Below are 24535 nucleotides of genomic sequence, written 5' to 3'. Positions count from 1 at the left end.
GTAGGAAATACTTTCAGTTTTTTACTTTGGTTCCATCAAGAAGGCATTCAGATGTGTTACACATTTGCCATAAATTCAGAATGTTAGCACTCTAGTTGCTTATTAGATCACTGTAGTAAAGCTACTGCTCACCAGGGAAGTCTGCTGCTGGTATTCAAAGTGCATGTTTCAGTCTGCATGTCAGAATTTTTTTATGAAATAGAAGAGGATTTGAGAAGTCAAAATGTGCCCTAATTTTTCTTTCTGCAGCACTAATCATAATTTCTATGGCAAAATGAACCCCCTCATTTTGTTCCTTTGTAAATTAAATGTTTTAAGTGTTTCCACTTTATTGCAATCAAGATGGCTTCAGGTGTGCCATACTTTTGTCATAAGTAAGACTGTTAGCGCTCTAGTTGTTCGTTAGAACACTCTGGGACATTCTGTCATTGGGCTATACTTGGGCTACATCAGGGTGATATTTGGGCTACATTTGGGGTCTTTTGTCTCTTGTGGCCATTTTGGGAGACTTATTTGTTATGATGTTTACTAATTTCCTCATTTACTACAGTCTCCTCAGTAGGAAATACTCTCAGTTTTTTACTTTGATTCCATCAAGAAGGCATTCAGATGTGTCACACATATGCCATAAATTCGGAATGTTAGTACTCTAGTTGCTTATTAGATCACTGTAGTAAAGCTACTGCTCACCAGGGAAGTCTGCTGCTGTTATTGAAAGTGCATGTTTCAGTCTGCATGTCAGAATTTTTTAATGAAATAGAAGAGGATTTGAGAAGTCACTCAAAATGTGCCCTAATTTTTCTTTCTGCAGCACTAATCATACTTTCTATGGCAAAATGAACCCCCTCTTTTTGTTCCTTTTTAAATTAAATGTTTTAAGAGTTACCACTTTATTCCAACCAAGATGGCTTCAGGTGTGCCATACGTTTGTCATAAGTAGGACTGTTAGCGCTCTAGTTGTTCTTTAGAACACTCTGGGAAGCTGCAGTAGAACACAAAGGAATCAACTGACAGTCTCTGCCCTTGTTGGATGTACATGTTTTACTGAGAATGTCAGACTTCATTCTCACATGACTGAGAAAGATAATGTGAATTTACAGAAAATATGCTCTCAGTTTAGCTTATAGATCACCTTCCAAACCTCTGTGGGAAAAGCATGAGAAAATAGTTTTCTCTCAAACATGATTCATGATATCACAGCAGAAGGCTTTTTCACATGGTAAAATCACCTTAGAACACACCACAATTCCTAAAATGAGTATGGTACCATCAACAAATGATTTATAATGTAACTAAAGTCTTAAAACCTTCTATTAACTGCAATGACTTTTAATGAGGTGCTATCATGTATATTGGTCCCAAGATGGCTGCCAAAACTTCTTGGATGAAGTGCTGACAGCCAATCAGATCTCACGATGAGAAGTGTGGTTAGGCTCCGCCCAGATACATATGTGATTTTACTTTTGATTTTCTCAGGAACTAGTGAACGGATTTACACCATTTAAGCAAAAGGCACCAGTCTGAACGGAGGACTACCTCTTTGCCAAATTCCAAGTAATTCTGTTCAGCCGTTCGGGCTGTACCTTCGACTAAAGGTCCTATTGGAAAATGCATGGGGAAAACGCGTTTTGGGACCCCCCTCTTTTCTCAGCCCCCGCTTGACGAATCACCCCGAGACTTTCAGGGTAGGAGCTGAGCGGAGCGCCCCATTAGTTTTGAAAAATTCACGAAGATAAGTCAACCGGCGCCAAAGTTATTCAAAATAGAATTTTCTGATTTCCTATGGGAACTCGGTCCTAACTATAACTATCTACTGGCGGCCGCCAGTAGATAATATATATATATATAGATATATATATATATATTATCTACTGGCAATCGCCAGTAGATAGTTATAGTTAGGACCTATTTTCCATAGGAAATCCGCAACATTCTATTGGGAATATCTTTGGCGCCGATTGACGAATCTTCGCGAAAGTCTCCAAACTTTTGGCCAGCTCTGCTCCGCTCCTACCCTGAAAGTTTTGCGGTGATCTGTGAAGCGGGGGCCGAGAAAAAAGGGGGGACCCAAAACACGTTTTCCCCATGCAATTTCCCATAGGATCTGTTGTCGCAGCTACAGCCCGAACCACTGAAAGGAATGACACCAAATTTGGCAAAGAGGTAGTCCTCAGTTGGGACTCGTGCCTTTTGCATATTTGGTGTGAATCTGTTCAGTAGTTCCTGAGAAAATTAGGGTAAAATAGTTAGTGATATCTATGGCCGCGGAGGATCCGTGGACCGTACCCGCACCGTAAGCGCACCCTCCCCGAACGGAGCGCGCACCCTCCCGATCGCGCGCTGAATGCTAATTGGCTGTCGAGCGTCTCTCTACCAGGAACTGTTGGCGGCCATTTTCTGCCTCGGTAGAAGCGAGGCTGAAGATGGAAGGGGAATAAGTGTGTAAAAGATATAAAGGGGGCAGAGTGGAAATACTCTGATCCTCTAGATCTGCTTAGGGGGTCCCAGAAGGACCCCCTGTGGCCCCCTTTTAAAAAAAAAAAGCGGCAAAATGCGCGCACGGTGCGCGCATCCTATTGCGTTGGATGCACGGATTCTCTCGCGGTGGGTGCGCGGATCCACGGCAACGTTTTTTGAAAAACGACAAGAAATCATTGGTTGTATAACAACTTTCTACACTGAAAGGTAGGGTGTATATTTTTGTTTTTTAAAGGTATGATTGTTATTGGTTAACAAAAACAGATTGTAAGGAACATTATATATGATAAGCTGATATGTTGAAAAGTCAAGCACACTTCCTGTCTTGTGTAGGAACATTGTGTGCTGAACTTGTGACCTGTGAGCTCAGTGCAGTGTTCCATGACATGCTTCTATGGTAACAGGCAGAAGGCAGATTGGGGGAAGGGTTGAAATGAATTTCAGTTGGAAAGGGTTGAAATGTTTAACCAATAGAAATGTGTTTCTGCTTTTGAGTTTATGTGTGAAGGATTGTGATTTGATGTTTACATGTATATGTGTGGAAAATGAAAGGGAAACTTTTTCATTCTTTGCTTTTGCTGAGAGGTGCACAGTGCAGAGATTCTGTAAAAGAAAATATGGTGAGTGATTGATATACTCCTTAATCTACAAAAGAACTGGAAAGATGAGTTATTTAATTGTGAGGGGATGTATGTAGACTATTTTGATTTTAATCAGACTAATGTATTTTTCCTGCTAAAGTGTAGGGAGTTCTTTTTTTCTCTACAATGTGTGTGCATGTAGAAACAAATTCTGTGATTGGCATTTGTGTTTTTCATGTGTTTGTAGACAGATAACTGTGCAGTTTTTATATTTTGGTAGAATTAGAAACCAGTCATTGTTTATGAATTTGTGAAATGAGTTATGTTATGTTTCTATACTAAAATGTAGTACTACTTCTAGATGAAGAAATGTGTTTTGATATAGTTCAAGGGATAGTGTTGTTTGTCTAGAATCACACAGTGAGTCTGTGTGCATTTGGGAACCACTGTGAGAGAAGCATTTGGTAACATTGTGTATTTGCTGACAGATAACTGTCTTAAAACCAGTCAGGTTGTCAAGTTTTAGTAGCATTAGAAGACAGTTATGGCTTATGCTTTCATTAAATGAGTCAGGCATTGACAGTAAATTGCTGTCGTGAAATATTTAGATTGTGTGCAGTTCCCTTACCACTTGCACTGTAGTGAATGAGTTTTGGTAAACTCATAGGGATAGTGGTGCTTGTCTAGAATCACACTGTGAGTTAGTGTGTATTTGGGATCAGTGTGAGAGAATCATTTGGTAACATCATGTATTTGCTGACAGATAACTGTTTTAAAAGCTGTCATGTTGTGAAGTTTTAGTAGCATTAGAATCCAGTCTTTGCTTATATGTTGATTAAATGAGTCATGCTTTGACACTGATGTGCTTGACTTAAATATGTAGACTGTGTGCAGCCCCCTTACCCCTTCCACAGTAGTGAATGAGTTTTGGTAAACTCCTAGGATAGTGTTGCTTGTCTAAAATCACACTGTGAGTCTGTGTGCATTTGGGTAAGGATTGTGAGAGAAGCATTTGGTAACATCGTGTATTTGCTGACATATATCTGTTTTAAAACCGGTCATGTTGTGAAGTTTTAGTAGCATTAGAAGCCAGTCTTTGCTTATGCTTTGATTAAATGAGTCAGGCTTTGACACAAAAGTGCAGTCCTGAAATATGAAGATTGTGTGCAGTTCGCTTACCACTTCCACAGTAGTGAATGATTTTTGGTAATCTCCTAGATATAGTGGTTGTTGTCTAGAATTACACTGTGAGTCTGTGTGCATTTGAGAACCACTGCGAGAGAAGCATTTGGTAACATCGTGTATTTGCTGACAGATAACTAATTTAAAACCTCTCATGTTGTCAAGTTTTAGTAGCATTAGAAGCTAGTCTTTACTTATGCATTGATAAAATGAGTCAGGGTTTGACACTAAGGTGCAGTACCATGTACTATTCTGTTCACTGTGGCAGAACTGAAAATTTAAAAGTTTTACCTAAGCACTGTCCTAGAAGTAGTCTGATTATTTAGTCAGTTTCTAAGTACTAAATAGACTGCTTCAAATGTCTATGCAGTATGCATGTAGTGTTCTAACATACTATAGACTTGTCTTTTACACCTTCAATTCCCTAGTCAGTATCCATACACTTCCAGAAAACATCCTGTCACTTTCTTTGCAGTCCTCTAGAGACCCATTCAACAGTATGTACTAATCCATTCACTGTGCCAAAACTCAAACACTTATAAATTCACCAAGACACTCTCTTTCCAGTACTCCTATGATTCAGTCACTGCCTAAGTATTCATGCACTGAGCCAGGTCTTAGCACATGAACTTCTTCAAACCCCTATCCACTATGCATGCAGTCCTCTAAGCACCTACACACTTGTCTTTCACACCTTCAATTCCCCAGTCAGTATCCGTTCACTTCCAGCAAACACCCTGTCACTCCATTTGCACTCGTCTAGTGACCCATTCAGCATCATGTACTAATCCATTCACTGCGCCAAACCCTAATAATTTCACCCAGGCACTCTCCTTGCAGTACTCTAATCATTCAGTCAGTACCCAAGTACTCATCCAGTGACCCAGGCCTTAGTATATGGACTGCTTCAAACCCTTATCCACTATGCATGCAGTCCTCTAACCACCTACAGAATTGTCTTTCTCAGCTTCAATTCCCTAGTCAGTATCCATACACTTCCAGGAAATACCCTGTCACTCCCTTTGCAGTCTTCTAGTGACCCATTCAGCACCATGTACTAATCCATTCACTGTGCTAAAACCCAAACACTTATAAATTCACCAAGATACTATCTTTGCAGTACTCTAATCATTCAGTCACTGCCTAAGTATTCATACACTGAGCCAGGCCTTAGCACATTAACTATTTCAAACCCCTATGCACTATGCATGCAGTCTTCTAACCACCTAGACACTTGTCTTTCACACTTTAAATTTCCTAGTCAGTATCCATATAGTCCAGCACTTGTGACTGCCTTTGCACTCCTCTAGTGACCCATTCAGTACCAAATACTAATCCATTCCCTGTGTGAAAAGCCTAGCACTCTAATCAACTACACAGTTGTGTTTCACACCTTCAATTCACTAGTTAGTATTCATGCTCTTCTTGTAAACACCCTGTCACTCACCCAGTGTGTCTCCTTATAGTACTGTAATCATTTAGTCAGTTAGCATGTAGTCTTTTAGTGAGGTAGGCTTTAGGGCATGAACTGCTTCAAAGTAGTATGCACTATGCATGTAGTGTTTTAACGATCGTCACACTTGTGGTTCAGGGCTATAGTTTCTTAGTCAGTTTTTATATAAAATGTGTTTGTACAGTAATGGAATAGTATAAATTTGAAAGTTATAAATATACAATTATTTGTGATTCTTTTTTACAGATACAGAACAGGAGTGTTTCTCATCTGTTTGCACTCTTATCATGCAATATTGTTTGGATGAAGGGTCCTTAGGTGTTTCATCATACTTGCTGTGCCGCACGAGTATTTTTTGTTAGGATCCCCTCGTAACAGAACTCTTTGGCAAATCTTGCGAATGAAGAAGGTGGCATTGGTCTTTGTTTGCCCCTTGGAAAAAGTTAAAAATGTCTTCACCACTGAAGAAAAACGTTGTGGGCGTGGTGCCTTCTGCAAAAAAATTTCCTCAGATTCGGTAAATATAGCAACATTTACAGTTTTTGTAAGTTAAACTTATAAAATTTTGTTAGCTGTATACATTTTATATATCTGTTATTTTTTTTCTTGTGGTATTTTGTTGAGAATACCATGTTGGGTTTTTTTCAACAATCTTTCTGTTTTTCCAGGTCTGTCGTCGACATCCGTGGTTCCTACAGGAGTGTTCCGCCTTGTTGTTTTGTATTAGTGTTGTTACATTTTGTTTATTAGTTTATTGTTTATATTTATGTTAATAAAAAAATAAAGTTTGAAAAAAAAGTTAATAAAGTTTTTGGTTGTTCTCTCAACTGCTGTGTGACTCTTTCTTGTTCTTATTACTGTTATTTGATGGAGTCCACCATGGTGTTAAATTTTGGGGCACCAACTTCTCAATAGTGTGTTAGATTTATCTCAACTTTACTTTCGTTAAAGTGCTGATAATGAAATGGAGAGTAGCCGTTCCCGTGCAAAAAGACACGAGGTGCACCCTTGCGATTTATTCTAAATACTAAAATCCTGTATTGTATTGCACTGGCTGTAGGCAGGAACACTTGCTCATAGGTGGCGACTTTAATTGCCACTTCGAGCCTTTGAATGATGTCCCTACCTCTGTCACCCAAGAAGAGGATGAAGTATGGGCAATTCCACCTAGTAATACATATTCCACGAAAGGTTGGTCACCTCTGGTTTTGCAGCTTACTACAATAACCATTACTCACTCTCTGAGGGCATGTAATGGAAGGCTCCCAGCGGACAATCCTGGCAAACCCACATTCCAGCGGAACAGCTATACATCGCTCATAGACTATATACTGATCAAACTGGACATGTGGCCTAGGGCGGTGGATTTACAGGTGGTAAATCGCAGTGAAAGCGACCATAATCCACTTGTACTCACTCTTGACGGCTACGTTAATTTCCCCAATCATCCTAGGGGCCTTATTCCTCTCCCCCCTCTGGCTACATCCTGTGGAGGACGGAGAGTGAGATGGGAAAAGATAGCCAAATCCCAAACGGAGCTTGGTGACATGTACAGGGAGATCTATCCGCTTCTAAAGCAAGTATTAGATCCTGTTTCCGTGGGAAAAGATCCCCTTGACATGGATATTATAGGCTCCACCCACGCAGAGCTATGTGCAACTCTAGAGGGACACTTCCACCAGGGAACAAGGAGGCTACCACAAAAGTACAGAGAGAGATTCCTCTGGTTCACTAAACCCTGTAGAGTGGCAAAGTTGTCACTCCTAGAAAATTTAAAAGGGGGGAATAGGACCTTGATTAAGGAGGCAAGGGGCCACTATAAGAAAATGATCACTGATGCCAAAAAAGAATGGGAGTATAAGAGATGGGAGGAAATTTCTACTTCACTAAAGAAAAGGGACTCCAAGGCTTTCTGGAATCTGGTTAAATCCGGCTCCTCTGCTTCCCAAGTAGCCGTCCAACCTAATCTAGGGGAAGATGTATGGCGCCGGCATTTTCAAGCCCTTTACGCCAGTAATTCTATAGGCCAAGAAAACCATGAACACCCACCTAGGCAAGCCCTTTCTTTGATCACGGGTGATAACAATTTATGTTCACTAGGAGAAGTTGAATTGGCGCTGAATAAAGTCCTTCCAAATAAGGCACCCGGTTTAGATAGAATACCGGGCGACCTGTACAAGAGCGAACAGGTTGTATGGGTTCCCTACCTACAGAATCTTTTTAATGCTATTTTATTAGGAATGCCACCGCCCCATACCTGGGCTGGGGCTGAGATCATCCCGATACACAAAAAGGGCTCGCCCCTAGACCCGGCAAACTACAGGCCGATCAGCCTAATAGACGTGGATCAGAAGATTTTTGCACGTGTTCTATTGGGGAGGCTCCAAGCTTGGATGGAAGAGTCCAACATTTTGACTCCTCTACTAGTGGGCTTTAGAGCTAAAATGTCAACCATAGATCAACTCTTCAGATTCCAGATGATATATTGGAAAACGATCAAACTGGAAGGAGGTAGTCTCTACCTATCTTTTGTTGACCTAAAGTCCGCTTTTGACATGGTAGATCGATCCCAGCTATGGGACCTTCTGAAGGGGATGGGCGTTCCTCCACACCTATGCCTCATCATGGAAATCCTACATAAAACCACCTATGCTAGGGTAAGGTTTGGCCAAAATGGTGAATTAACATCTTCTTTCTCTGTTGAAAGAGGTGTGAGGCAGGGCTGTGTGCTGGCACCGACCCTCTTCTCCCTTTTTCTAAACGGCCTTGTGGAAGAACTGCTTGCCCTAACAGATATTGATGCACCTAGACTATCAGGTAGGAAAATACCAGCATTAATGTTTGCAGACGATACTCTGCTCTTGTCTAAGACGGCAATGGGTATGGAAAGAGTTTTGGAGGGTTTTGCAACATTTTGCAGGAATAGGAACCTGGTTATTAATGTCAACAAAACCAAATACATGGTTCTGCATGCTGATACCACAAACTGTCCCATCCCAAAGCTGGACGATTTACCGTTGGAGCGTGTATCGTTCTTTGACTATCTGGGGCTTACACTAAGTAATAATATGGACTGGGGACCCCAGATTCTGAAGGCCAATTTGAAATTGGCCCAAATCTCTGGGGGAATCTTGAAGATGTATCGGGATAGCCCGATAAAATTAATTGGCCCGCTTGTAGAGGTTTACAGGGTACAGGCAAGAGGAGCGGCGATCTATGGTGCTGAGCTTTGGGGCCATAGTGCTGTCCAGTCCTTAGCTAAGTTAGAAAACCATTTTATGAGACAACTTTTAGCTTTACCTAAAAGCACCCCCCTACAACCCCTGAGGATGGACCTGGGAATCCAGCCAATAGTCGATCTGGTTGCTTCCCGACCGGTTATGTATTGGCGCCGTTTGTGGAGCACACCAGAACTCAATATCTTCAGGGAGGAATTAAAATCAATTATGATACTCCCAGGGGCTGGTTCCATTTCATGGCTCGCTTATATTAAAAAGTTTTTAGGTGAAATTGGTATGGAGGACCTATGGCATAACCCAGAGGCTTGTGTCTCCCTCCCAAAAAAACAGCTGGCAATAATGATTGAGGATCATAAATTGACCCAAAAATTACGTTCTGATCCGGGTGCTAATTTGACCTCTGTATTCCTTGAAATGAAACTAAGCTACAGCTTTGAGCCCGCACTTGACTTGATTCAACCTTTGCTTGCCTAGAAACTCTATATACAATTCAGGCATGGTTCCCTACCCTTATTTTGTAGGACGAATAAATGGGTAGGCTCAATATATCGTGTTTGCCCAGGGTGTAGCTCGAACGAGGAATCAGAGGTCCACGTGTTATTCTTTTGTAAGGCCTACACAAACCCACGTAAAAAATGGATTATTCAATTAGCGAAAAACATTGGGGTAAGCAATTACAGAGACCTATATAGGGTAATGAAATCTGATACCTCCCCCCTATTTGTCACAGTTACTGCGAGATACCTCTTTTCCATGTGGGTAACAAGAAAACATTTAGTACTGTAACGCCTTCTTCTTTTTATATCTTAAGTCGTGTCCACTTTTTTTTGTGCTAAACATCTTATATTTTTTTAGGAAAACTTAACGAACTCAATTATTGTTTTATGAGAGGTTTTAAAGATTATTGCGTGTATATGTAGAATCTTTTTAAATGTGATGTCTGCACTTTTATGGTATTTTTACCGAAATAAAGTTTTCTGACTGACTGACTGACTGTATTGCGCTGAGGTATTGGCTGCACTTACAGTGTACACACAAAATCTATTAAGAAATCTCATTGCATTTATATTGATTGGGAATAGTGCGTCAGGTGCTGGATCTTGACAAGATACACTGCTCAGTTCTTATATTGTTGTGCACACGAAAAAAATCACATCACAACTTTCACACCAATTGCAATGCGAAACAAATTCCGGTGATAAGACACGTTAGCACCAGGGATTTTACACCTGCTTTCTGCTGGTGTTAAGCAGGACAACTACCTGCACCATGAAAGGGAACACAGCCAAGAGCCACACCAGAACACCCAGAGGTGCCATAGAGTCAATGAGCATGATACAGGGATACCCATGAGGGCTAGAAGACTCATCTCAACAACTGCAGGACCGCCAATGCCCCCCAAACCCACATCTTAGTAAGTGTGTCCCTGTGGTCATTGTTTTAGCATGATAGGCACGAGCCCTGCAGCATCACAGTGTGCTGTCACCTCAGCGTTGGCAGTGAGCCTGGATGTGTAGCTACGTACGCATCCTCCTGCATGCACAACTGGCGTGTGCTGGTCTGTCGTTCACAGGTCAGTGCAGGGGTGTGCCTATCCGGCAAGGGGAACGGGATGTCTCGGACATGTCCGTGTATAGGAAGTGCGGTAAGTGTGTCTCTGTGTTCTGGTGTGGCCTGTTACAAGAGCCGCAGCAGTCGATGTTGTAAAGTGGCATGCACCACCTCCCAACAGCACTGTGATGTTGTAGTTGGAATGTAGCAGGAGATGCGCAAATAGGCATTACAATGGTGTGCCGTACGAGTGCACGAGATACAACAGCTCACCATATAAAAGTTTGGGGGCTTGTGGGAGGGAGGAGCAGCCGTTTAGCAACATAACACAAAGTGAACTCGACCATGTGCCACATGCTGGGCATCTCATCCATGATGACCACGGTCGCAGACATCCCACAACACCAACGACTGGCCTTTGTACACATCCTCTATGAATGCAGCGTGGTTTTCACTTCTATGCTTGTTCAGTGGTGTGATGTTGGCAGGTTGTGTGACTTGTGCTCCTTGTTGGTGTGTTTCATTTTGGCCATTGTTAGTCTATATGTGTGTTGTACTTAATTGTGCATGTGTGCCATTCTGCCCATCTCCCCCCTCCCCCCACTCCCTGCTTCTTCCTTTTCCTAGTGCTGTTGTGTCTATAATTGTGTTGCTGCACACATAAATACATGTAAAAAATAAATTAGAATAGTTCCTTGATTCTTTTAGGTTTCAAAACTTCTCTATTGGTTTCTTTTTAATTTTCCATATGAACCGTTTTTTTTAATATTCAACAACACATAGAAGTCAGAAGTGCAACGTATTCTATCAACACACTTTCTAGAACATTCTACAATACGTGCAGGTTAAAAGTTCATAAATTTTTTAAAACTTTACGATATTTTTTTGTAACATTTTCTTGAACATTTAACGACATGTGCAGGTTAAAATTTGACGATTGTTTTAAGTTCGAACAGTGCCTTCCAAATGCAAGTAGCAGGTGTAGTTGAGCTGAGCAAATGGATGACGTCATCAGTGATGTCATCAGTGATGTCATTTGAGATGTCATCAGTGATGTCATCAGTGATGTCACTGACCATTTCATGAGTGATGTAATATGTGACGTCATCAGCAGTGCATTGCGGGGGCGCGAGTTATAGTTAGCTGAACTAACTATAACAGGGGAATTTCTAGGGTTTTGTACGAGGGAAATGTCCAGCTAACTATGACGCCCCTGAAACCTATGATTTTTTCAGTGAATTTCTAAGGTTTTTTAAATGCCAATTCCTAACTATAACCCCCTGAAACCTTTGGTTTTTTCAGTGGATATATATATATATATACATCCATAAGATGCCTAGAAACAGCCTCACCCATGAAGGTAAGTTTTCAGTGCTTTTAATGATGACAGCTGCAGCGCTCAGTCAACACAGAACACCCAAAGTTTACTTCAAAGTCAATGTGCCCTATGCGTTTTGTGCTCCTCCCGCACTTCCTCATGGGCTGACTAAAGCAGGAACAGCAAACAGTAATCCCAGCGCTACATATACTCTTGACACTCCCAAGTGGGTGGTGACAGCGAAGCTGCCTTCTGGTCTCGGTAGTGCTGGGTAGTTTTATTCAAATGAATTGTTTGCATGTGGCCACCAAATAAAAAACATCAAAACCCCAGTGGGTTGGTGAAAATGTCCTGAAATGAGGGCTGCACCATACGACTGCCACCAGCAACCCTTCTTGTTCCATAAAGCCCCGGGGCTTTAAAAAATTATGTTGGGGGCTCTTAGCCCCCCCAGCCCCAGGGACCGTCAGCCCCGGGGCTACAAATTGAAATGGGTGGGGGGGCTCAAACGCCCCCCCAAGCACCGGGGACCGCCATCCCCTGGGGCTTTATTTACATATTTGCGGGGGGCTCAACCCCGGGGACTGCCACCCTCCGGAGATTGTTTTGAAGATAAAAACTACCAGTGTGGGGGGGCTCATGCCCCCCACACGCCCCGGGGACCGCCACCTCCCCGGGGCACTAAATATTTAAAATAGGGGGTCCGTTACGGACCCCCAAGCCCCGGGGACCACCACCCCACGGGGCTTTGAATTAAGTGGGAGGGGGGCCGCGAGGCCCCCATCCTGGAGCCTTGTCGTGGTCCTGGGGACCGCCACCCCCCAGGGCCAGCTCCTGCAGTGTCCTAGGGTGCCCACCCCCGGGACACTGTAGTTTGCTATGGCAGGGCGGGAGTCTCGCAGCTCCCGCCCTGCCATTGCAAACTTGGTTTGGATTTTGAAAGAGAGAGCAGGAAACCTGCTCTCTCTTTCAAAATTCAAACCAAATTGCTTTTCCACACGGGGAGCTGCATCTTAGCAGCTCCCCATGTGGAAAAGCAATGCCGGCTCCCGCAGGAGGCATGAAGCCGGCGGGACCGTGGGGGTATTGGGTCCCCGGGACTATTAGTGGCCCGGGAGGAGGGCCACGCGGCCCCCCTCCTCAAATATTAAAATTTTAAATAAAAAAACAAAGGCCGGCCCCGGGGGATGGGGTCCCCGGGGCCATAAATGGCCTAAGGAGGGGAGCAAGGTAGCCCCCCTCCAAATAGAAAAAGATTTTAAAAAATGGCAGATTATGGCCTCGGGAGGGGGGGCACGTGGCCCCCTTCCCAATTTTTTGGGTGATTGGGTCCCCAGGGCCAAGACTATTAGGAAAAGAATGGGGGCCACACAGCCCACCTTCTTTAAAAAAAAAAAAAAGACCGGCATCGAGCAGGAGGCCACGCCCCCTCCTTTCAGCACTCTGCAAACGCGCTCCCTGGAGAGATGTAAGTTGGGGAATTAATTCCCCTTCAATCCTGAGGGCCCCTGGGGGCCAACTAGCCCACCAGGTGCTTCCAGTAAGTGACACTGCGCTGCGTTGCAGAGAGGTGGTGCAACGCAGCTCTGTGGCGCTTACTGGAGGTATCTAGTGGGCTAGTTTGCTAGTTGGACCCAAGGGACACTCAGGATTCAAGGAGACTTTATCTCCCAACTTAAAATGGCCACAGGGCGCATTTGCACAGTGGTGAAGGGAAGGGATGGGGCCTGAGGTGACGTGTGAAATCACGCCCTGTGGCGCTTTTTAAATTGGGGAAATAATTCCTCTACAATCCTGAGAGCCCCAGGGGGCCAACTAGCCCACCAGGTGCTTCCAGTAAGCGCCACTGTGCTGTGTTTCAGAGAGGTGGTCCAGGCCGTGCCCCTTTTTACACCTCTCTGCAACGCAGCTCTGTGGCGCTTACTAGAGGTACCTAGTGGGCTATTTGGACCCTAGGGACACTCAGGATTCAAGGGGACGTAATCTCCCAAATTAAAACGGCCACAGGGCGTGTTTGCACATGTCAGCTTAGCGCCCCCTCCCTTCACGAGTGTGCAAACGCGCACTGTGAGTTTTAAGTGGCAGTTTTAACCTCCCTGCCCTATTATGTGCTAGGGTCTTATAGAGGAGGTCATTCTAATCACAGGGGTACCCCAACGCATAGTGTTCCCTAGTGTATGTAGGTGTTTTAACTGTATTCTAGGTGTCTTTTAGCATAGCACTGGCTCTAGGACTGGTTAGTCAGAGTCAGTTACCACCAGTACCCATCAGAAAAAATTGCAAAAACTGCACCAAAACCCAACCACTTATACATTCACCCAGGCACTCTCCTTGCAGTACTCTAATCATTCAGTCAGTACCCAAGTACTCATGCACTGATCCAGGTCTTAGCACATGGACGGCTTCAAACGCCTATCCACTATGCATGCAGTCCTCTAACCACCTACACACTTGTCTTTCAAATCATCAATTCCCCAGTCAGTATCCATACACTCCAGCAAACACCCTGTCACTCTCCTTGCACTCCTCCAGTGACCCATTCAGCACCATGTACTAATCCATTCACTGCGCCAAAACCCAAACACTTACAAATTCACCCAAGCACTCTCCTTGCAGTACTCTAATCATTTAGTCAGTATCCAAGTACTCATGCACTGAGCCAGGCCTTAGCACATGGACTGCTTCAAACGCCTATCCACTATGCATGCAGTCCTCTAACCACCTACACACTTGAATTTCACACCTTCAATTCCCCAGTCAATATAAATACACTCCAGCAAACACCCTGTCACTCCCCTTGCACTCCTCCAGTGACCCATTCAGCACCATGTATTAATCCATTCACTGCGCCAAAACCCAACCACTTATAAATTCCCCCAGGCACTTTCCTTGCAGTACTCTAATCATTCAGTCAGTACCCAAGTACTCATGCACTGAGCCAGGCCTTAGCACATGGACTGCTTCAAACGCCTATCCACTATAAATGCAGTCCTCTAACCACCTACACACTTTTCTTTCACACCTTCAATTCCCCAGTCAGTATCCATACACTTCCAGCAAATATCATGTCACTCGCCTTGTACTCTTCTAATGACCCATTCAGCACCATGTACTAATCCATTCACTGCGCCAAAACCCAACCACTTATAAATACACCGAGGCACTCTCCTTGCACTACTCTAATCATTCACTCAGTACCCAAGTACTCATGCAGTGAGCCAGGCCTTTGCACATGGACTGCTTCAAATGCCTATCCACTATGCATGTAGTCCTCTAACCACCTAAACACTATATACTCCAATAAACACCCTGTCACTCCCCTTGCACACCTCCAGTGACCCATTCATCACCATGTACTAATCCATTCTCTGTGCCAAAAACCCAAACACTTATACATTCTCCCAGGCATTCTCCTTGTAGGACTGTAATCATTCAGTCAGTGAGTAAGTACTCATATAATGTCCCAGGGCATAACATAAACACTGGTAGAAACCTTTGTCCTGTCCATTACACATGCTGAGCTGTAATCACCTATTAGGTATGTATACACCTTGAATTACAATTTCAATTAGTGAAGAGAAAACAAAGTGGTTAAATGGTTTTTATTTAGAATGTGTTTGTATAATAATTGAAAAGTATAATTTATAAATTTACTTTTTACAGATATTGTTTATCATCATTAAAGTAAAGTTATCATGCCTGAAAAATCAAGAAAGAGAAAAGGACAGAAAATGAAAAATATTAGAAGAAAATTCAACAACAAGTATTGGATGACCAACTTCATGTGGCTAAAAAGAAGAAGTCTTCTGGTAAGATAATCAAGGAATTAATTAAAAAACTTTCAAAGCCTACAAACAGTGTGCAGAATGTGCAGACTATTGACAATGATTTGACTAGAAAAAACAAAATAGCAGGAAAAGAAAAAAAGATAATTTACATGCATAAGATTCAAAGTATGGTAAAAGAAGGCAAAATCAGTACAAAGAAATACGTAATTTTTTTTTACAAAAGAGTGGTTCCTAATTTACTGAAAGATATGAAAAAATTTAGAAAAAGAGCACAATTTTATAAAAAGAAGAAGCATATTGAATCCATTGTTGAAAAGGCTTTTGCAGTAAAAAGGAAACTATTTATTTTAGTTTTAGAACTAATTTTTGTGATTCTTTTTGGGTGAATAGAAACACAGTTCAAGTTCTGAGCCTTTCTTAAATGAAGAGAGTTATTTACAGACCAATATTTTGTTGCATGCTGTTGATACCAGTGGTCGAGCTTATGAGGTTAGAAATGGTTGTCCAATTGAGAAAGAGAAAAAGGTTCCCAGAAATGCAGAAGAAGTGATAGCTGATGAAGTTCTAGGCAGACTTCCTATAGCCCTAGTGTACACTTGGGATTGCAGTAGTATTTGTAGTGTACAACAAGAATCTATTGATATTTTACGCAATTTCTTACGAGCATATAGTAAAAAATCTGTTAAACAAAAGATTAAGATATTGCAAGGACTAGACCCTTGCAGAGTGAGAAAAAGTACTGGTTTGCAAGGTCATTCTCTGGCTTGCCTTTCTAGGAAAGTATGTGAAAGTGTTTTTAACCATTTCAGGATGTTAGCAGTACACCATACTCAAATGCGGAAATTAGTCAGAAAATTGTATTATGCAAAAAGTCCAGCACTAATGTTAAATGAGTTGAACTGTGCTCTTTTGCGTGGATCAGTATCAGATGTGAAAAAGGTTTGTGATGAAATTGAGTTTTGTTACTTTGTCCTGAACATGAGAGTGCAAAAACTGATACATTAATAGAAGAAAATGTTGAAGAGAATGTTGAACATAGTAGTACAAAAAAGTTTGAAGATCAAATTACAAAGTTTAAGGTGATTTCAGGTGAAAGGCCAAATTATTCTTGTATTTGTTGCCGGCGAACTCACTATAAAAATCAGACTAGGACTGTTGATCTGTATTTAAAAATTGAAAGATTAAATAATGATAAGTGGAAGGAATTTGCAACTTATTTGTTGGTAGAGAATTGTTTTGATTTGGGTTCTGACCAGCGTATTTGCAAATATTGTTATAACAAATTAGATGAGAAGAAAATGCCCGCTAGAGCTGTTCATAATAATCTAGAGTTGGTTGCTATTCCTCCAGAACTGATAGATTTAAATACCTATGAGTCTATTCTCATTCAATGTGTGCACCTATTTCAGGCTATGGTTCGTATTGAGCCTAAAACAGGTAAATTGCCTCCTTCAGATTTACAGAGAGGATTAAAGGGAAGAGTTGTATATTTAAAGAAATATATTGAAACTATTGGTGTAGAGAATGTAGAAAATGAACCACTAGTTATTCTAGTTAATGGTGTTCCTACTAAGAATAAGAATATCTGGCAAGAGTTAGTGGATGTTCGAAAAGTGCAAAAAGGCAACATTGTATCTGATAAACAATGAGTACTATAGAAATGTGTATGGAGGAGAAGAAGAAATAGATTTAGCAGAAGATAGTGAAACGTCAAGTGGACAAATTCAAAAAGTGGACATGTCCAGATGTGAAGAAATATATGAACATTACAGTGTACATCCACTTCATTCCAAAGAAGTGATGGGGAATACTATTGAGTTATTCCAAATGAAAAAAGCACAGGGAAGTCCCATGAGTGTATGGGAGGAAAGTCTGGAAGCTCGTTATTTTCTGCAGTTGTTCCCAACATTAAAAGGTGAACGATATGATGAATGACCTGTGCAGATTCCTGCATCTGAATATCGCACAACAAGATTGTATGCAGAAGATCCAAGATTTCGACAATGTATCCCATATATATTTCATCTTTTGTTTGAGAGTGACTTGTCTGGACTTTCATATGCAGTGAATCACATATTTAAAACAGGAGTACATTTTCAAAATGTTTCTGCGAAGGAATTTATTGATAAAGTACATCAAAGAGATGATCATTTAGAATCTCAGCTGATTAATTTGATGGCATGTCAGCGTGGCACTAATGAGTATTGGTACAGTCGTCATGGAGAACTTAAATGTATGCTAAGAAACTTAGGAACTCCTATGTGGTTCCTTACCCTAAGCTGTGCTGAATACGCTTGGGATGATTTACTTGAATTTCTTCGAGAGGCAAATTCGAATATAAAAAATATTGAATACAAGACACCTGGAGAATTGTGCTCTTTAGATCCTGTTAATGTATGCAGGTATTTCAATCATAGATTTGAAGCTATGATGTCTTTTATCTGTAATAAAAAGAATCCTTCTCTTGGAGAAGTTGTGGATTTCTTTTGGAGAAAGGAGTATCAAGCTTGAGGTGCTCCTCACATACATATGCTCATATGGATCAAAGATGCACCCAAATTTGGAACTGATGCTGATGATACTGTTTTATCATTCATTGAAGAATATGCCACATGTGCCATACCCAAAAGCACAGAAGAAAATAATTTAAGACAACACGTCTTACGATTCCAAAGTCATCGATGTGGAAAATACTGTCGACGAAAGTACAAGTCTAAGGAAAAGTTTTATACCAAATGTCGTTTTGGATTTCCACGTCCTGTAATATCAAAAGGAAGAGTAAACAGTTTTATGTCAGCAGTGAGACATACTATCATTAGAAAGTCTCCCAAAAATTCCTACAATTTGAGAAGATGTGAAGAATCAAAATACATAAATGATTACAATCCGGTTATTCTCTCTATGTGGAATGCTAACATGGATATTCAGTATGTAGCAGATAATTCCATTGCTGTTGCTCGGTATGTAACATCCTACATTACAAAATCAGAAAAGACAGAATGAAAAGAAATGTGGGAAGAGATTTCTCACGAGAAAAGTCTAAGTAAGAAATTATACAGTTTCAGTTTGAAGATGTTATTCCACCAAGAGATTGGAGCGTATGAATGCTCAGATCAGTTATCATCTGCGAGTTTATACTCCAAATCCAAAAGAATCATTTGGGTGAGTCTAGGTCTTGCTGCAACACGAAATCGAGTTCTTAAATCTGTACAAGAAATTGAATATGTTGGACACATATTATCCAAATAGAAGTCAACATCTTGAGAACATATGTCTCTATGAAGTGCTGCAGAATACCACAGAGAACATCAATGATGGAAAATATGCAGTTATTGGTTACGAAGGATGTTTGGTGAAACAAAGGAAAGGAAATGTAATTAATCACAGGAAACTGAGTTGCGACACTCCTGATAAAAGGGAAATTTACTATTCAGCACTTTTGCAACTGTTCAAACTGTGGCGTTCAGAATTGGAATTACTTAGAGATTTTCACAGCTATGAAGATTCCTTCAATGTTTGTAAAGATACCATAGAATGTTCTGTTTTTGCAAATTATGTGAAAATGTTGAACGATGAAATTGATCAAGAAGTTACTATTGCAGCTGAGATTGCTACAGACAGTCAAAGCTCTGCTCCACTGAGTCAAGATCCACTAGGACAACCAATTGTTGAAAATGAAGCAGCAATCGCCATGAATGAGGTGAAAACAGCAATACATCAAGTTCAAGAAGATACTATGGACTTAGCCAACTTGGAAGAACAACTAAATGTTGAACAGAGTAAAATATATCAGCAAGTGAGACAACAGATTGACCGTGGACTTCTTCATGAAAAGAAAGAATGCACATGCACCTCATTTCAACCTATACGAATGTATGTGAGTGGACAAGCTGGAACAATAAAAAGTTTCTTAATTAAAGTAATCACCAGTTATCTACAGAAAACAACGGACTCACATTTGCCTTGTGTTGTAACTGCTCCAACTGGGTTGGCAGCACACAACATTAAAGTAATTACATTGCATCGTTTACTCATGCTGCCTGTGGAGCATGAAAACAAATTGGAATATCACAAGCTATCTGGAGAAGCTTGTTTAGAAGTTTCAAGAGTACTAAAGAAAATGAAACTTCTGGTTATTGATGAGGTAAGTATGGTCTCAAACTTAATGCTTGCTTTTGTACATTTAAGAATGCAGCAAATTCTTAAAACAGAGTATGATGTGTTATTTGGAGGAAAACATGTCATAGTTTTTGGAGATCTACTGCAACTTACTCCCGTAAAAGGATAACCAATATTTAAAACACTTGCACAAGAAGACACCAAAAAGTCCTTTGGAAGTGTTGGAAATGTTAACATTTGGTCATATTTTGAGTACAAAGAACTCACAAAAAATATGCGACAGGCAAATTATGCTGAATATGGAAGTATTCTTCAAGATATAAGAATTGGAGTACTGACAGAACATGGCAAAGAAGCTTTGCAAAGTCGACTACTTACAAACTTGTTTCCAAATGAAAATATACTTCCAGAAAAAATATATAAAAAAGTTGCAGAAAATAATTCTATAATCTGCTTAATGCCAACAGTGCGCGAGTGCTCTATTTTCAGATGAACTTTTGAAGCTAGAAAATGAAGAAATAATAAAAATGGAAGCCATTGATAAAATAGAGCATGAAGGAATCACTATTATTTTGACAGACAAATTGAAAACAAAGGTTTAGAAAATAATTTGTATGTATTTGAAAACTGTTGGGTTATTTTGCGGCGTGATTTGGATGTTGAAAAAGGTTTAGTAAATGGAGCAATGGGAAAAGTTGTGGATTTTGTTAATTATAAGAATAAATATGGAATTGAATGTTGAAAAATTAAATTTGATCAGATTGAAGAATTGAAACAAATTGCTCGTTGTTCTGCTCGTTTTTTGCTTTTTAAAGATTTGTATGTACATAGAAAACAGTTTCCTCTTTCTTTGGCATATGCAGTGACTATTCATAAATCTCAAGGATTAAGTGTAGACAGTGCTTTGGTGAACATTGGAAGTACCGTGTTTAAAGAGGGTATGGCATATGTTGCTTTGTCGCGAGTCAGAAGTTTATCTGGTTTGTTTTTGATTGATTTTGATGAGTCAAAGATTACTGCAGATGGAAACTATGTAAAAGAATATAATAGGTTAAGAAGAGCGTATGCTCCCCATTTAGGGCAATATCCTGTGAAAAGCGTGTGGTAGGTCTAAAAAGAAGATATGAGAATATCTGTGGTGAAGTTATAGAGAAGGAAAAAAATCATAATAATGTTGAGATTGCAAGTAAAAAGAAAAAGGGTACTGTAGAACAGATTGTTGGTTATCACTTTAAAAATACTTCCGGTATCAACTGCTATGCTAATGTAGTGGTCAATGTTGTTTTTTTTCTTGAAAGATTGCAAGAGCAAATTGAGGAGAATCGGAAAAAAGATTTTGTTCCTTGTTGCATTCTGTTTATGAAAAATTGAGAACAGATAAAACTAAAATGCAAAGCGTTTCTGATATTCGTAATCTTTTGGATATATGTTCTGGTTCTACACAATTTACGCAGAATATCCAACAAGATGCTCAGGAATTTCTAATGTATATGCTTACCGTATTGGAAAATGAAGGCATAGAAATTGAAAATCTTTTTGGCCTTCATTATAAATGGGAAACATCAATGTGAAAATTGTATGTTCACATGTAGCACTGACATAGACACTGAAAGATTTATATATTTATATATTTGACGTTACCAGACTGTAAATCAGGGTCTTTCAACAAACTAGTTAAAGCAGCAAATCAGAAAATGGAGTGTAGCCAATGCAACTCAGAAATGTTATCAACATTATTTATACAAAGATATGGACAATATATAATTTTAATGCTGCAACGTTGTACAGCTGATGGAAGAAAATTGGAAACTTTAATAAAAAAAATTGTAGCAAGTCAACTATCAATATTAGGAAGAACTTTTGTAGCGGTAGCAATAATTTTCCATGATGTTCCTTCTACAACATCTGGACATTACACTGCCTATTTAAAATGTGATAATGAATGGACATATTGTAATGATGATCAATTGGATTTTAAACAACGTTTGCCTCGCGAATTACCAAATTCCTACCTAATATTTTTAAAGCCAAAGTTTTAGGAACATAATTCAGCATATTAGTAATATGTTAAAATGTCTTAATATGATTACTATTGGACAATTTCAGTTTAAAGGACTTTAGCAATACCATTTGGCTCAGAGAAAAGGTATACATTTAAATTATGTACTTTTTGTTGCACATTCTCACAGCATATTTATTTTATAAAAACATTATTTATAAAAAGAATTCTTTATTGAATCATTATTTGAGTACTTTGAGATTCAAGTAAAAAAATTCGCTAAGAAGGAACCATTTTAAATATCTGTGTGATTAGAATGAAATGGTTTGTTATTGACGATGTATGAGTAATAGTTTATCGTATTATTTGATTTCTTACATATTCAAGTAAGACATTTCTTTAAGAAGAAAGCATTTTACATATGGGTGATTTGTATTATATGGCTATATGATAAATAATAAAATGATAAATAATGGTAAATAATTGAGTTTTTTTTTTAAACATTCTAATTGATTGGTTTTTTTTTTGCCCGCTGTTATGTGATGAGTACGATTGAAATCACTGTTTGTAGTGAAATTCAATTTATTCTGAGAACAGCAAAAAAGTAGGGGTGGGCGGAATTTGCGGAATTAACCTTCGCAAATTATCGCGAGAATGTTTAAAATTATCGCAAACAAGCAGAAATATCGCGAAGATGCGGAAGTTTTTTTCCGGCATGTTCGCGAGATTTTCTGCATGGTTGCGGGTCGCCAACTTACCCATGTGGTTGCTTGCGGGCGCGGCCATCTTGTTTTGAGTTGTTCTCGCGGTGCATGATCGCGAGAAGAAAGACGTGATCGCGCGACGCATGACGTCACTGCGGGCGCGAACTGTCGCGAGACAGCGCAAATGGCTAAAAACAATACAACATCTCATGGAGAACGCGACCGGATCAAGAAAACTTGTCGGCGAACGCAGGGATTCAGGTAAGGCGATCGCGCGCGCGCGAGAATGTATTATTTTACAGCGCGAGCAAGAAACAAATTATCGCCAAGCTGCGGAAACCGGAATTTTTGACATTTTCGCGCTCTCCGCGGAACGCAAAAATGTCAAATTATCGCAATTTCCGCGAACGGAACGAAATTTTTGCCCAGGCCTACAAAAAAGGCAAAGAAAATAATTTAACAAAATTATGTTGTGTTGTAAAAAATATATTATTATATATTATAACTGTACTTTTTCTTCTCTTTCACAGATACTAATTCTAACATTAGAAATTTTCAGAAATTTAAATTATAAAAAAAAAGAAAAACAAGTGTTGCATTTTTTTTCCAATTAATGTGAAGGTAAGTTTAACTGAGTATTAATATGCACAATGGGCTGTGTTTCCACACTGGTGGAGAAAGGGGAGATGGATGGAGTAGATATGTCTGGAAAGATGCTTAGTGTGCGCTTTAAGTAACAGGATAAAGCTAACATGAATACTGAGCGTCCCTGTGGCCAAGTAACCCACCAGATATATGCAGAAAGTGTCAAAGACTTGCATTGGAGAGAGGTATAAAATGGGACATGGTTTGCCAAAACGTAAGTACTTATAAATGTATCTTGTTCTCTGTTTGCAGTACTGAAATTACTCTACTTATTACTCATATAGTTAAGGATTGGCCTAGCCATTAACTGTAGTACAAGAAAATATCTTTATATACTTTGCAAAAAGATCTGTAAAAAGCATTAAAGTATTAATACAGTCTTCAAAACAGCAAGTTTAAATCTATGTAGGTTTGCAATCTCCTTGTCATAGGATATCATTTGACCTGAAAAAAAAAAAACTTGACTGGTTCATAATTTTTCCCATTCTACCTATTGAAGGACTGTATTCTTTTTAATCATTCTTCTTTGAGCATCTTTGGAGACAAAAGACTGTGCTTAGCTCCTATCATTCTCGTGCAATTTTTAAAACAATGTACTACCAAAATGTTCTTATTATAAAAATCTGGCAATCCCTAAGCACTTATAGGGCAATTTTAGAAGCATCCTATGCCAAAAATATGTCACTTTCTGTAACATACTTATAGCGCAAGACACTCTTTCATATTTACAAAGAGAGGAAAAGGGGCTCTGTGTACCTTTTCTTCTCCATGTAAATACAACCTCATCACACACACCACTTTGTGTTGAAAGGGCCTTCTATAGGTGTTGCTGTGTGCGATTGCACAGAACACTCATAGAACAAGACACATCTCCAGATTTATCACAAATCATAAATCTGGACATGTGTGTGAATGCTGCACCATCCTCCAATTGGTGTAGCAAGGCACAACAAGGAGAATTGTTTTCATTTCTCCTCATTTTTTCTCTTTCAATATATGCTACAATGCTCAGCATACATTGAAGGACAAAAATGCCTTTACTGATTGTTTTTGTGCATATATATGCCAAGGTGTATTGAAGAATGAATGGGTGTATAAGAGTAAGGGTGGGCGTAGTTCGCGAAGTAGCACTTCGCGAAGCTACGCAAAGTGAAGTTCGCACTATGCGAGCTACGCGTAGCACTTCGCGAACTGCGAAGTAACATGTTCGCACTGTGCAAGATGTTGTTTTCAATGATTGCACAGTGCGGACAAGCAACCGGCACTGTGCAATCATTGAAAATGGCATCTTGCCCAGTGCGAGCTGTAGTTTTCTGCTGCTCGAGTAGATTTTTACTCGAGCTGCAGCTTTCTCAACGCGAACTGGTAGTTTCTCATCGCGAGCGGTCGCGAGCATACGCGACCCCTCGCAATGAGAAACCTGACCTTCTCGCGTTGGGAATCTCGCCGGGAGGTTTATTTTCCATGCTCGCGATCGC

The sequence above is a fragment of the Triturus cristatus genome, chromosome 5_2, assembly GCF_964204655.1.
Source record: "Triturus cristatus chromosome 5_2, aTriCri1.1, whole genome shotgun sequence".
NCBI classification, from domain to species: Eukaryota; Metazoa; Chordata; class Amphibia; order Caudata; family Salamandridae; genus Triturus; species Triturus cristatus.
This window is presented reverse-complemented; position numbering follows the sequence as displayed.